Source organism: Rousettus aegyptiacus, unplaced genomic scaffold (genome assembly GCF_014176215.1).
Source record: "Rousettus aegyptiacus isolate mRouAeg1 unplaced genomic scaffold, mRouAeg1.p scaffold_m13_p_1, whole genome shotgun sequence".
Classification (NCBI taxonomy): Eukaryota; Metazoa; Chordata; class Mammalia; order Chiroptera; family Pteropodidae; genus Rousettus; species Rousettus aegyptiacus.
In genome coordinates this window covers 88,239,459-88,254,723 of record NW_023416284.1, presented here as the reverse complement: position 1 = coordinate 88,254,723, position 15,265 = coordinate 88,239,459, and the positions used below count along the sequence as shown (strand labels likewise).

Below are 15,265 nucleotides of genomic sequence, written 5' to 3'. Positions count from 1 at the left end.
TCAATGTTAAATGTCTAATACCCATTCATAGAAATCATTATCCCTAAGATCCATATAAATGTCTTCTTCTTATGGTTGGGCAGAACAGAAAACCATCACTAACAAGCATGGAGGACAATATGATGATGAAATGTGCTCTGCAAAATATGGGGGAAACTGTGACCAGGAGTAGCAGCTGGGAACCAGGTAAGAATAGGAATAATGAAAGGAGATGAGGTTTCAGAAACAAACGTGGATTCTAAATTTTCTTTTATATACTCTCCCATATCAACTTTTCATTTCTTTCTCCACCCACTGCCATCCTAACAAGTTCCATGACAACAGTTTCTCTAGAACTCCCCCATTCCATGGAATGTCTTCAACTTACCCTACTAAAAGAACCTCTCTTTTCTCCAAATAATCCCTTTCCTGCCCTTGTTAAATTTCAGTTAGTTAAGATGAGAGAAAAACAATGGGATACATAAATGGTTTTAAAAAAGGCATCACTTACTCGCTTATTATATCACTTGGGCCCAGGAAAGGAAGAGAACACAGACTGTCATGAAAATAAGATTCCCAAGGGCTAACACTGTGGGCTCGTTGGGGAATGAGTATACAACAGGACTGTACAGAGAATTATTCTGATAGGCCTGGACCTGTTCTGTTCTCCAGTATAGTATCAGTTTATAGGAATGCATGCTTCCCCTCCTTTCCCCTATTTGAGTTCTAGACTGTCTCCTTCAGGGAACCTTCTTTGATTTACAGATAGATAATAGTCTATTAAGAATTCCATTGTTTGTCAGGTTAAGACTGAAACCTCAGCCTGCCTTGGAAGGCCTCTACTCAGTTGCCCTCTTCATACCTATCTCATCTTCCTTTTAACTTCTTCCTCACTTTTAACTCCTCTAGAAAGGTAGCTTTCTTCACTCTATGTATCCTTTCTATCTTCCTATCTTCCTATTCCTATCTTCCTTCTACCTAGATCCATCTTCTATTATCACCTTTATTAAGTTTATTATCACATGGCTTTAATTCTAACCAGTGCACTCCCACCAAATGGAATGTTCAGCTTCTCCTTTTTGGTAATCCAAATCTGTACATTTTTTTTTTAAGGCCAACATTAAGAGCCTCTTCTTCCATGAAGCCTTCCCTGCCTAAACTCTAGCTTTTTGCAGAATTCCCGTGGCTTCTAATCTGACCACAGAATTAACACTGAATTATTTGTCATAATTATAAATGTACAGATCTTACTATCTCATTGTATGGTCTGTGCTTAGTACAGTACCCTGCTCATTGCAATTTGGGACCTAAAAGCTATTGATTGGCTGATTAACTTATCAAGGAACTTAGCAATAAAAATAAAACTTTGGCTCCCCTGACTCCTGGTCCAAATCTCATGCTAATGGAAGGGCCGCAATGCAGCTTGGAGTAGGAGGGCCCAAATATAGTTTAGTTGGTTGTTCCCTCTCCTGCAAAAGTTCAAATGCTGGCTGCTGAGCTTTATTCTCATTTCAGAAATCAGAGTCCCAAGGCAATGACCTAATGACCTCCTCAAAGCCCTTGGTAACATGGCTGTTCCTCCATTCAGTGAGCCCTTGCTCTTTCCCCTCCAGCCACTCTAACAGGTACTGCTCTCTTGCTCTCAGGAAATGGTGGCTCTGTTCAAACACTGGTACAAGGTCTTGCCCACAGTTCTGGAATTTTGTCTATAGTTAAGGCAGAAAGAGAAAGATTTCTTCTGAGAGGCTAGGAAACACTAGAACATTTGTGAGATCTTGGGATTAGTCCAGAATGAGAGTCTCTCCAGCCATCCTTCCATCCCTCGGTGCCCGCCCCCAACACACTCCCACCCCTCCCACATGTATGCAGAGGATTCACTTGATACTTCTATTACTAGCAGAGCCTGAATCTCATCTTCTTGCATAGACTGAAAATTCTGAATCCTATCCTGGTCTCCCTTTAGAATCTTCAGATGATTTGGAATTTTAGCCTGCGGAAATAAAAATGAATAATCTCAAGTTCAAGATGAAAATGCCCTCAGTATAAAATGAGCAATGCAAAGTGATTCTGGAGTGAAATCAGATAGTGTTAGATATTATTTAGTATAAAAATAGTCATGTAGAATAGTTTCCATTTTAGTTAATGAAGAAACAAAGAGAGTGCTATGTAGCTTAGAAAAGTTTCTTAGAAGTGAGATAATAGTTTATTATCACAACTACTAAGACTTACGGTGTAGTTTATATTAACAGCCTCTTTCCACCAAAAATACAGATAATTTATATTAAATTTAATAAGGAAATAAAAAAGATGAAGGAAAGTATATATACTAACTCTAAATTATTGAGAGAACAATTAAATTGGTTCTAAGATTTCTGTTAGCCAAGGAGAAAAGAGAAACAATGAATTGCATAATTCTTTAGCAAACAGGAGGAAGCATAGTAGTACCTCAGAGGAAATAATAGTTTTTATTTCAAATTCTGAAATAAAATTTATATAGGAGATTTTATTGAAAGATATATATGCTCAAAAATATTTTATATCAATTAGGTGCTGAGAACACGCAAATCGAAGCTATATACTAAGAGCTATCAAGAGTGATGATATTCTAGAATGCTGGTCGAGACCCCATCCAAATGCCAAAACATCAAAGCAATGGGATACACCTATTATTATAAAAGATAGGAAATCAAACCATTTTTATTATCCAAATTCAAAGGGTAATACTTCATCAAGAACGTTTATACTAAAGAATTTGGGCCTTCACCTCATACCTGTTAGAATAGTTGTTATTTAAAAAAAAAAAAAAAAAAAAACAGCAACAAAAAGATAAACATTTGCGAAGATATGAAGAAAAAAGAACCCTGGTACACTGCTACTGGGAATGTAAACCAGTATAGCCATTATGAAAAACATTATGAATTTCCCTCAGAAATTTAAAATTGGAGCTATATGATCCAGCAATCCACTTCTAGATATACATCTAAAGATGTTGAAACCAGGATCTCAACGAGATATCTGCACTCTCATGTTTTTTGAAGCATTATTCACAATTGCCAAGATATGGAAACAACCTAAATGTCTATCAGTGAATAAATGGATAAGGAAAATGTACTATATACATACAATGAAATATCATTAGTTTTTAAAAAGAAGGAAATCCTGCCATTTGTGATAAAATGGATGGACCTAGAGGACATTATGCTCAGTGAAATGAGCCAGATACAGAAAAACAAATAATGTATAATCTCACTTATATGTAGAACCTAAAATACTCAAACTCATAAAAACGGTTGAATGGTGGTTGCCAGCAGCTTGGGGGTGAAGAAAAAGAGACAGAGGAATGGGGAGATGATAGTAAACGAGAACAAAGTTTCAGTTATGCAAGATAAATAAGTCTTGCAGATCTACTATATAGCATAGTGCCCCTAGCTAAGAATACTGTATTATTTACTAAGAGGGTAGATGTTAAGTGTCCCTGTTACACACACACACACACACACACACACACACAATAATAATAAAGGCGGTGAGAAGAAACTCAGGGAGTTGTATACACTAAATATGTACAGCTTTTTACATGTGAATAATACCTCGATAAAAATTTAAAAAAATAATAATTTGTATCCTGAAGGTACAGTATAACATTTTGGTGACAAGAACAGACTGGAGTTCGGCAGGATCCTTACCCAATAAGACTGGGCAGCCTTCTCCAAGAGAACAGCAGAATGGTGCCTGTGCTCTTGGGACTCCCAACACATAACATTCAATAACATCTCCTGATCATTCTTGCAGTAGTAATGGAGCTTTTCAAAATGTCACTCATATAGTTTCTCTGCGCATTGCCCACGAGGTCTTCTTTGGGTTGTCTAATCAACCTTCATACACCAGATGTTCTCCACTAGGCTGGCCATCTCACACATGATGGATATTCTTTCTTAAAGACTGACCTGCAGAGAGAACAATATAATGACTTTGTAGTAGCCTCACAGACCTTAGTGATGCATTAGACATGACTGCAGTTAGTGGGTCTCAAGCAGTCAAGACAGCACCTCATCCTCCAGGTTTCTTAGAAGGGAGATAGCACCATGATAGCTGCTGTGTGCCAAAGCCCTACAGGGAGTTCCTTCCCAAAGAGAAGAATTACTTGCTAAGAAGGCATGAAAGAAAAAAAAGGAAATTGTGAGTTTGATTAACAAGATGGAACCTGTGAGAAAAGTGTTTTTTATGCCCATACTGTTCCTAACCTTTTTCCTCCAAATCCAAAGTTCTTTCCAGGGTACTAGTCAGAACAGTTTCTACCCTGGTGTTAATTTCAAGTAGCTAGCTCTGCTATAGGTATTTCAAAGGGAGCTAATATATGTATTTAAGAGATATTCTAGATTATCAGAACATAAATCCCCAATAGTCTGAGGAATTTGCCTGCCTTAAAGACTGACTTTCAGAGAAAACAATATGATGGCTGCCTGGTAGACTCAGGCATTAATGATGCGGTGGTAGATCAACACAGTAAAAAAAGTATTTGTTATAAATAATTCAATAGTAGAGAATAAAAATTATAAAAACTTAGGTCTGTATTTTAAAACTCATCTGAGAATATAACAGACTATTTGAAATCATTAGGTTCAATCATAGGTCTGTTATTCATATTCTGCATGAGAAAGCTCATCATCATGATTTTCAAACATTTTGTTTTCCTGGCTTTACTGAAGTATAATAGACAATTAGTTTCTCGTATTTACATTGTACAATTCAATGAATTGTTTTTTCACTTATAGTTGGCATACAATAATATATATTTTCAGTTGTACAGCATAGTGATTAGAGAGGTATATAATTTACAAAGTGATCACCCCACTAAATCTAGTACCCTTCCTTCCCTTTACATATTTGTTATATTACTAATTATTTTCCTTATGCTACACTTTATATCTCCATGCCTCTTTTGTAACCATCCATTTGTATTTCTTAATCCCTTTGCCCTTTTTTGTCGTCAGCCCCAACCCCCCTTCACCCCAACCGTCCTCCCATCTGGTAGCCCTCAAAATATTCTCTATGAGTTTATTTCCATATTTTTGTTGTTTATTTTGTTTTTTAGATTCCACATATATATACAATCATGTGATATTTGTCTTTATCTGACTTATTTCATTCAGTGCAATACCCTCTAGGTCCATAAAGGCAATGTATTTTTCCATCTCCTTCCTTTTAGTCTGTGTGTGTGTGTCTTTTAATCTGAAGTGAGTCTCTTGTAGGCAGCATATGTAGGGGTCTTGTTTCCTTATCCATTCAGCCACCTTATCTTTTGGTTGAAGCACTTAATTCTTGTCCATATTAAGGTACTTGTTGATAGAAATGTAGTTATTACCATTCTTTATTCCTGTTTTTGATACATGTTTTTTCTTCTTAAAGCAGTCCCTCCAACATATCGTGTAATACTGGCTTGGTGGTGATAAATTCCTTGAGCTTTTTGTCTGGGAAGTTCTTTATCGGTCCTTTGAATCTAAATAATAGCTTTGCTGGATAAAGTATTCTTGGTTGTAGATTCTGGGTCTTCATCATGTTGACTATTTTGTGCCAAACCCTTTTGTTCTGCTTAGTATGAGACTTAGGGAGGGCTCAGCAAGGAGCACAGGACTAGCTGAGAACATAACTGGATGTGGCTTGTGTGGGACCACAGGTTGGGAGAGGTGGAGTTTCAGGGAATCCTCTGGGCAGAGTAACTTGTTATCCAGTTTGATGACATCTCAGCTATGGCAGTGCTGGGACTGCACACTGGAATGGGGGAGGGCTCAACAAAGAAAAATGGATACTGTCAGCACTTCTGCCCAGGAGAGAACCTTGCCTCTGGCCCTCTCTGACAGCTCAGTGTTTCCCTGTAAGTCCCTCATGTCCCTGGAGCAGCCAGTCCAGCACCAGTGCTTAGAGCAAGCAGGTCCATCATCACAGAAGTCCACTCATGGACACAGCCCCTTTAAGAGGTGTCTGTCGCTGCTGCTGTAGCCTCTATCCCACTTAGCCACTTGAGACCCGGCGGCCTTGCGTCTTTGCCCTCTCTTACCATCTCCTGTTGCAGGGTGATTTCTTGTTTCTCTTTCTAGTTATAGTGCTTTTATTCATCTAGATCCCAGGTGAAATTACTTGCTGTTTGTTCCTTGTTTTTGTCACAACTTTGATTTGGTCGCAAAGGGATGAACAGAGCCTCTATCACCTACGTCATTTTTTCCCATCCTAGTTTTCAAGCATATTTTGAAACATCACAGTAAGAAATGTATTGATATCCCAGTCTAATATACATGCATGCACACACACATGCACACACCCACTTACTCTTTATTATATGTAAAATATTCTGATTTTTTAAATTACAGTTTTTTTTTCCCTCCATTCCTCAGGAACTGTACCAACAACCACCAGAGGGGAAAGAAGGTGAGGAGGATGCAGAGGGTCAAAGGAGTCAAATATATGGTGACAGAGGGAGACTAGACGTTGGGTGGTAAACACACAATGCAATATACAGATGATGTATTACAGAATTGTACATTTGAAAATTATACGATGTTATTAACCAATGTCACCCTAATAAATTTACTTTAAAAAACTCAGAAAAAAATATAGGTAGAGATCTCTATGTCCTTGGGTTAAGCAAAGATAGAATACCAAAACCACAATCCTTACAATAAAAAAATTGATAAATCGGACTTGATCAAAATTAAGAACTTTTGCTCTTTGAAAAATTGTTAAGATATTAAAATTCAAGCCACAGATTCAGAGAAAATGTTTGTAAATCATTTATTCAATAAAGGACTTTTGTCCAGAATATTTAACAGCCCAATAAAAATATGGTCAACAGTTTGAATAGAAAAATTCGCCAAAGAATGTATACCCGTGTGTTAAATAGATGGCAAGTAAGCACATGAAAATATGCTCAACACATTAGTCATTAGGGAAATATGAAACAGAACCACAATGATGTCACTCACTACATCTATTAAAACCGCTAAAATAAAAAACCTGACAAAATCAAGGAGTGATGAGATTGTAGAACAACTAGGACTCATGCATTGCAGATGAGAATCCAAAATGGCACGGCCACTTTGGAAAACAGTTCTTATAAGGGTAAACATGCTCTTATTACTTGAACCAGCAATCCCAGTATAGGTGTTTATCCAGGGAAATGAATACTTATGTTTACACAAATGTTTCTAGTAATTGTATCTCTTCTACTGAGGAATGGGTAAACAAAATATGGTATATCCATTCAATGGAATACTAGTTAGCAATATAGAAAAGAAATCACTGATGTACCCTCTACAACATGAATGAGTCCAAGTACATTATGCTAAATAAAATAAACCATAGTCAAAATTATATGATTCCAATTATATGACAAAATGGTAAGGAGGGAAACAGGGCAATTGTTGCCCCGTACTGTAGTGAACACTACAAAGAAACACATGGGAATTTGGGGGGATGATGGATCAGTTCTATATCTTTATTATAGTGGTAGTTAAATGACTGTATACATCTGTTACAATTTACAGTACATTACAAGAATGAACTTATTGTATGTAAATTATGTTAACAAAAAATGGGGGCAAAGCAGAAATAAAACTCAGCATTATACTATGCTCTCACAGCACCACCTATAACTCTATCATATTAAAACTACCTATTTACATGTCCCAGATGAGACTCTTAAAAATGGGAATATTATCTTACTTTTTCCCTATACCTAGACCCTAGTTGTTTGTAAAACTGCCCAGAATAACTTTGAAAAAGTATACCAAGTTCATCTGTGAGATGAAAAAAAATTTAAATCTTTGTGAGTAAATATCCTTTGCATACTGTCATCCTCCCATCATCTCCAAAAGACATGAATCATCTCCATTTAGTACAAGGAACCAAGTCAGATTGTAGAATTGTGGAAATTCAGTCACAAAGGGTAGAAGTTGGTATCTGATCTCAGGACATTTTGCACAATTTACCTCCCAGCTGTGAGTTAACCACTAAACAAAATAAGCACAGGTTTAGGACACCAATGGGAAGGGCATTTCCCCAGTCTTGTTCCCCTACCTCTTTCACTGCCACATTCAACTTTAGTTAGTTTTTATCTGGCATGGTGAGTGACTAAAAGTTCGGTTTGAAGTGTCATCAGATACTACATACGCTTCTGTCTCCTGGAGTGAGATAGAACTGGCTAGTATTTAATTCATCAGCCGATTCGTGTAATGGACTCTTCTGCTCTTTATGTTAAGCTTTGGAAAGGCTGAGGGAGAATCATTATAGAGCAGCTCTTAGGGCATCATGCCTTAATCCAGCCCTGATGCTCCTACCACCACTATGACCCCCATTAAAGGGGGATAATAATAATCACCATAACTCAGAGGACTGCAGAAAGGATAAAAGAAGATCAGGTAAATAAATAAAAATTATTTTGCGAAGCAAATTGCCCTATAGAATGTTGGTTATTATTTCCACACCAAGAAATCAGAGCAAATATTTCATTTTCGGGTGTCACCCTGAGACTTACAGGGACCCTCTTATTTCTCGCTCCTGTGTCAATAGACCAGTTGACTCAGTGCCTGGCCCACCTCAGGCCCAGTCTGCATTTACTTGGGCCTTCTGTGGAATCTACCTGCAGGTCACCACAAATGAGGCCTCTGTCATTTGGCTCTGCTGCCGCTGCTGAGGCCACTCCAGAGCCCTCTGGGGTTACCTAACTCTACCCACACATCTAGGGCCCCCAGCCCCTCAGTCCCATCTCAAGACCCTCCGGAAAGTCCTTCACCAGGCTGAAGCTCATTGCTCGGTATCTGCACATCCACCTTCTGGCCCATCATGCCCACATCACTGTGGGAAAGGAAAGGCCTGGTGGCACCAGGATGATTAGCGGGCTACGAATGCTTTTAAAATAATTTCTGTTTGCACAATGTTGTGATGCTCAACAACCCTGAGTCAGTCAAGGGTGAGGAAGACAATGCAGACAAGACCAATTGGCCAAGATGGAGGCCCTCACCTTGACCCAGTAAGTTCTGTGGGCTCTCTGGGCCTTGCCGTATAGTTTCCCCTCAACGTGCGGCACCAGTGCTGCTGGGCAAGGTAGGTGTGTGTGTGGGGGGGGGGGGGCGGGGGTCTGGTTCCCAGAACCTGAAGGTAGAGGTTTTACCCACTGCATTCAGAGGTTCACCCATCCAGAATCAGGTGCTTCCAACATTTTCAACCATTCATTTGCTTCTGCCCTTTTGAAAGTCCCAAGTGCTTCACCCCTGACTCCCCACAGCCTTTTGGAGAGGTTTTAGACTGTTGGAGTCAACCTCTAGATTGGTGAAACTACACAGATTTAACTTACGTCCAGGATGAGAGGGCCTAGAGGAAAATGCAGTGAGCATAGTTGAAAAACTAGAACCTATGGTCCAGCTTCTCATATAATATTGAGAGGAGGTATCTGGGGCCTGATCTTGTTTTCTAGTAGAAATAAAGAAGAGAGCCTGGTGACCTAATTGTGACACATAAGCATAACTATGTGTTAAGGTTGGCTCAAAGACAGCTATATTCATTGTTATCCCAGAATTCTTCAGTTTTTGCCTAGAGGATTGTGTAAGGCCTTAGCAACCACTTCATTTGATGCCAGGCACCCCATTTTTGTTTACCTCAAACTAGGAGAGCATGTTGGCAAAGTGTAGTGTCACATATTAGCAACCAATCAATGAGAACAAATCTGAAGCTTCCCAACATTGAATAATGGGCCAAAAGGTGGAAAATAATCATTGTAATTATGAAAGACACTTTGGTGTGGAACTTATACCTCTACTGCTTCTAGGCCACGTAGGTTATTAGGCTCATTATCTTTGGGCCCACAGAAACCTCTAATGTAGTGTTTGAATACCTGGGACAATCCCATCCACCCTCTCCCAACCCTCTCCTTCAACATCTAACAATGTCTAGAGACAATTTTGGTTGTCATACTGGAAGAGAGTGATTTTGGCATCTAGTGGATAGAAATTATGGATGTTGCTGAACATCCTACAATGCACAGGGTTATCCCTACACAATAAAATATCAGTAGTGCTGAGACTGAGAAATCCTGCTCTAATTGTTATGGAGGATACAGTCCTAAGTAGCTTCAATAGTTATTCTTTCATCTATATATTCATTTAGTATATAGTGTGTGTGTGTGTGTGTGTGTGTGTGTGTGTGTGTGTGTGTGTGAATTATAAGAAATTGGCTCACATGATTATGGAGACTGACACGTCCCAAGGTCAGCAGGGTGAATTAGCAAGTTGGGAGAGAGCCAGTAGCATAGTTCCAGTCCTAAGCTCTGCAGGCTCAAGACCCAGGAAGAACTGTTGTTTCAATTTGAGTGTGAAGCTGGAAAACGCCAATATCCCAGCTCAAAAACAGGCAGAAATAGTTCTCTTATTTGGACATGAGTCATCTTTTGTGTTCACAATTCCATTGCTAAGTACATATCCAAAAGAACTGAAAGCAGGGCTCAACTTTTATATCAGCATTATTCACAGAAGGCAAAAAGTTGTCATAGCCCAAGTGTTCATTAATGAATGAACTAAACAAAATTTTGCCTATACATACTTTTCAGCCATAAAAAGAAATAAAATTTTGATACATGCTTCAACATGATGGATCGTGAAAACACTATGCTTAGTGAGATAAACCAAAACAAAAGGACAAATACTGTGCGATTCCACTTATATGAGGGATCTAGCTACAATAGGCATATTCCTAGAATCAGAATGTATAATAGGTTACCAGGGTCTGGGAATGGGGGAAGGGAGAGTTGTTGTAAAAAGAATTTATGTCAGGAAAGATGAAAATGTTTTGGATATAGTGACAGTGATCACACAGCATTGTGAATGTATTTAATTCCATGGAATTGTACATTTAAATGTGGTTAAAATGACAAATATGTGTTTCACCAGAATAAAAATGTTTTTAAAAAGTGTATGTGTTGAGTCACTATGTCACAACTTATTATAAACTAAGAGATAAAGCAATTGTTAAAATATAACCAATAGTATATTTGGCTCCATGTAAGTTACAAGCCCCAGAAAGCCTAAGGCACTCCTCAGCAGTATCCCTATTGGCGGGCCCTCCGGAGGACATTAGTGGCCTTATGCAGTATATCCACTCCAATATGTCCACTTCTCTGAGTTTTTGATCCCTTCTTTCTGACCTGCTGCAGCAATTCTGGCATTGCTACATCACTTAGTGTAGGTAATTGCATTCTCCAAGCTTCTCAGAACTACCCTAGCAGCATGTTCATATGGTTTCCCAGGTTCCTTTGCAAGGGTGTTAAATCCTGATCCCCAGGAGAATTCTCCCATATCAATAAACAGTCTCTTTTCTAACTCTGTGTTCTGCTTCATCCTCTTCTTTCAGCACCCCCAGAATCCAGTTCCATGTAACTTTTGGCTTTTGCTGGTATGCCATGACTAGGTCCTTCAGCTCTATTTTGGATAAACATCTTTCCTCCCTTAGCAGGTCCACAGTTCTCCAGCTCAATATTTTTGACAACCCTAGTTATTTATCTAATGGGTGGGAGGAAAGGTTGGCCCTTGATCCTGAGGGGAGTACATGTTATGTGGCAAGGCATGGGCCACTGCATCATCTTTGAGCAAGGGGGTATGTAGTTTCCTGGGGTTGCTGTAACATTACTACATACTGGGTAGCTTAAAACAAAATTAAAATCTCTCACAGTTCTGGAGGCCAAAAGTCCAAAATCAAAGTGTTGGCAGAGCTATACTCTCTCCAGAGGCTCTAGGGGAAATTCTGTTTCTTGCCTATTCCAGCTTCCATTGACTCTAGGCATTCCTTAACTTGTGACTGTATTACTCTAAAGCTCTGCCTCTGTCTTCACAATGCTGCCTTCTTTTCTTGTGTGTTATTAGGGCTGAGCTCATCATGCCAGTTATGCTCAGTGCCAGCGCTGGCTGAGCTGATCGAGAAGGGAAAATTTGATGGTGAGGTGTCCAGTTGGAAGCATGCACAAGAAGCAGACAGAATGAAATGGCAGGCAACTTTATCGTGTGGAAGTGCAATTCTAGTTGGGGGAAGTACGGTATTGTGCTCCCCTTCTCTCCAGGGGACTGCATGGCTCCATGCAGATCAGAGTACAGTAATGGCCTTCAGCCACACATGTATGATACAATAAGCTGAGTTATGTTTACATAATACTCTAAATCTGGGGTCCAATTCTTCACTGTGGGCTTGGAGTCTGATCTAGGACCAGCCAGACCTTAGATTCAGCTCGGCCTGGAGCCCACATGTGTCTGTTATAAAAACACTTGTCATTGGATTTAGGGTCCATCCTGATATTCCAAGATGATCTCATCTCAAGATACTTAATCATATCTGCAAAGACCCTTTTCCCAAATAAGTTAATATTCACGTGTTCTGAAGATCAGAATGTGGACACATCTTTTGGGTGGCCACCATTCAACTATATCCTCACTGTGGTGGAGACCAGCTCATAACAGGAAGGAGTGGGTCACTTCTCTAAGTGTAGAGGGTGTAAAAAAATCTGGGGGGCCAAGATTTTTTAGTGTATTGACCCACATTTTCCCTATCCTATGCCTCAGGATTATATTCTTCCCAAGGGCCCCAACCTTGGCATGACAGACCTGGTAGTATTGAGAATTCAACCTTGTCTAGAGCTCTGCTTCCTTTATATTTAAGTGCTGGGCCTAGTCCTCAGCTTTTTCTACCTTCCTTCTGTAGGAGATGATTCTTCATATGTTGTAAGGAGGTCTTCTGACTTTCACACTTAACCTTTAACAACTCATTTATTACTCTCAGCTTTTCATTATCTTTCCCCAATGCAATGATTGCTCCAGATACTGCCATCTGATTCTATTTTTTTTCTAAAAGATTATATTTTCCCTGTATTTCTCAAATGACTCAAACATTGTATTCACCAGTGCATTGACTTCTACTGGTACTTCATCTCAGTTCACCAATGCTGGAAATTTTACAATTACACTCCTATCTATGCTGGAGGCTATTGATGTTCCACCTACCACCAGTAATGAGAACAGCCAGCAAGTCTTTAATACAGCTCCAAAGTCCCATTTTAGAGGCTACTTTCTCATATCTCACTTCTGCTAGATTCTGTCTTAGCTTGGGAGAGAACTTGTATTGTGGCCTCAGTATATGTAGAGATATATTTTACTTCAATTTATCTTTTGGGTATCTGTGAGATGAGATTCCCAGAATTCTTTACTCCAAAAGGGCAACCCTTAGGCAATGTCCCAAGAGTTTATAAAAAAGTGCAGGTGTGGCCGTTTGCTGGTCAGGCATCCAGTGCTAAGATGACTACCTGAAGTGTAACCAATTGTGCTGATCCTTGGGTCCCCTCCTTCATTAAGGACGTCTGGTTAAGAGATAAAAAGCGAAAACATTCTAATGAGCTTCATCATGCATTATGGTGATGATACCATCCATAAAGTGTATGAACTCCCATTGCTGTTCACTTGGTTGATCCTAGGGGGCTCCCTTGGTAGCCAAGGGGTTTGAGAGAGGGGACGTCCTCTGGTACCCTGAAATCTGGGAAGAGATCAAAGACAGGGGAGGCCACTCCCTCCTGCAGGTAAGATATGCCAGAGGGTCCAGGTTTGGTTCCATTCTGTAGCAAGGAGGTCTGGATAGCTATGCTGACCCAAACATAATAGGCAGCTGTGTACAGAGGGTTGCCAGAAGTGCACAGTATGCAGCCAGCAGTTGCCTCTCTAATGATGTATAGCATAGGACAAGGAGGGCAGTTTCTCATATCAGAAACCAGTGAACACTTTATGGCAAACATGGGTAGTCCAGAGGCTCCAGGAGGCATGAGAGGAGGTTGCTAAATTCTCTACAGTGAAGAAGTCTCAGAGGAGTAAATGTAAATGCTTTGTTGAGGGCAGCCAAATTCTTGCTGAGTTGATTTGAAAGTAACAACAAAAGTGAGACTAAATAAAATTTATAAATGAGGAATATGTTGTATATAGAATGCCCCCTCCAAAAGACCAAAATGTTGGTCTCGTACTAACATTGTGGGTGGTGAGAGGGTCAATAGCTATTTCAACATCAGGGATGGAGCAGCTTTTGATTCACTAAATAACTTTTAAGAATTTAACAGTCTACGGCCATGCTACCCTAAACAAGCTCGATTCCATCTGATCTCAGAAGCTAAGCGGGGTCAGGCCTGGTTAGTACTTGGATGGGAGACTACCTAGGAAGACCAGGTGCTGTAGGTGAAAAAAATAAAAATAAAAAAAAATAAGGGATTATAAGCTGACAACGTTCTTGCAAAAAATTTAACAGAGGTGGTGGGTGAGGTCTTGTACTATGTATGGGGCAATGCTCATCCTTTTTTGTGCACTTCTTTGTGTGCATGTATGTATTGAATGAGTTTGTCAAATTAATTTCCTCAGAGGAAGATGTCATCAATGTGATATCATACCTGTGCTCTTGGAGAAGGATGGGTGCAGTTAAGTTCTTGCCTGCAAAGGTTGTGTGCAATGGCAATGTACCCATTGCATGTTCTCCGGGGGCGCAAAGGGATTGTACTTGGTAACATAGTGAGCAACTAAGGACTGTGGGAGGCAAGACTGTCTATCAAGAGGCTGAGGTGGCCTTTAGTTCTTAAAGAAGGATGTGATTGGGTTTAAATAATTCTTCAGGCTGTGAGAGAACTGAAACTCACTACTAAGGGATAAACAGGAACTGTGCTTGATCCCTTTGATAGGGTTGTTTGGCTAGGGCTCCTTATCCACAGGAGCAGAACTGGGAGGGGAACTTGCATTTAGACTATTTGAGGCCCTCCCAATTTTACCAGATGTCAAAGCAGCACATAATATAGTAAGCTTATAATAACTTTATCATATTAAACACTAACTTTAGGCCTTAAATCATAGAATGCAAGACACTCTGGTCAGAACATTCTAAGAGCTCAATTTCTAGGAACTAACCAAAAGGTCATGAAAACAGGATCTTTTGTGGAATGTGCAGCAGTGTTTGAGTCACACAGGCTTGCTAAGTTAACATTTTCCAGCACAGATACTTACTCCTATATGGATTTGCCTTTCATGATTGGCACACTTCAATAAGCTTTATAATTGAATGCTTATAGAATGCTTTGTCCATCATCATGGTATTCCATACAGCATCACATATGACAAGGAACATATTTGCAGCAAAGGGAATGTGGAAATGGATTTATGCCCATGGAATTCACTGATCTTAATATGTCCCATCATCTAGAAGAAGCTGACTTCATAAAATGGTACAGTGG

At 39.6% G+C, this 15,265-nt stretch overlaps 1 long non-coding RNA gene and 1 pseudogene across 1 annotated transcript in view; both read left to right on the top strand.

Annotated features, from left to right (window-relative positions):
• Positions 1-13,833, top strand: part of LOC118613844 — a 41,502-nt gene extending 27,669 nt beyond the window's left edge. The window contains exons 2-3 of the long non-coding RNA XR_004955959.1: positions 84-186; positions 6,372-13,833. This is a non-coding gene — a long non-coding RNA (uncharacterized LOC118613844). The remainder of the gene's footprint in view (positions 1-83; positions 187-6,371) is intronic.
• Positions 13,834-14,109: 276 nt separating this feature from the next.
• Positions 14,110-14,228, top strand: LOC118606703 (annotated as a pseudogene).
• Positions 14,229-15,265: the final 1,037 nt, after the last annotated feature.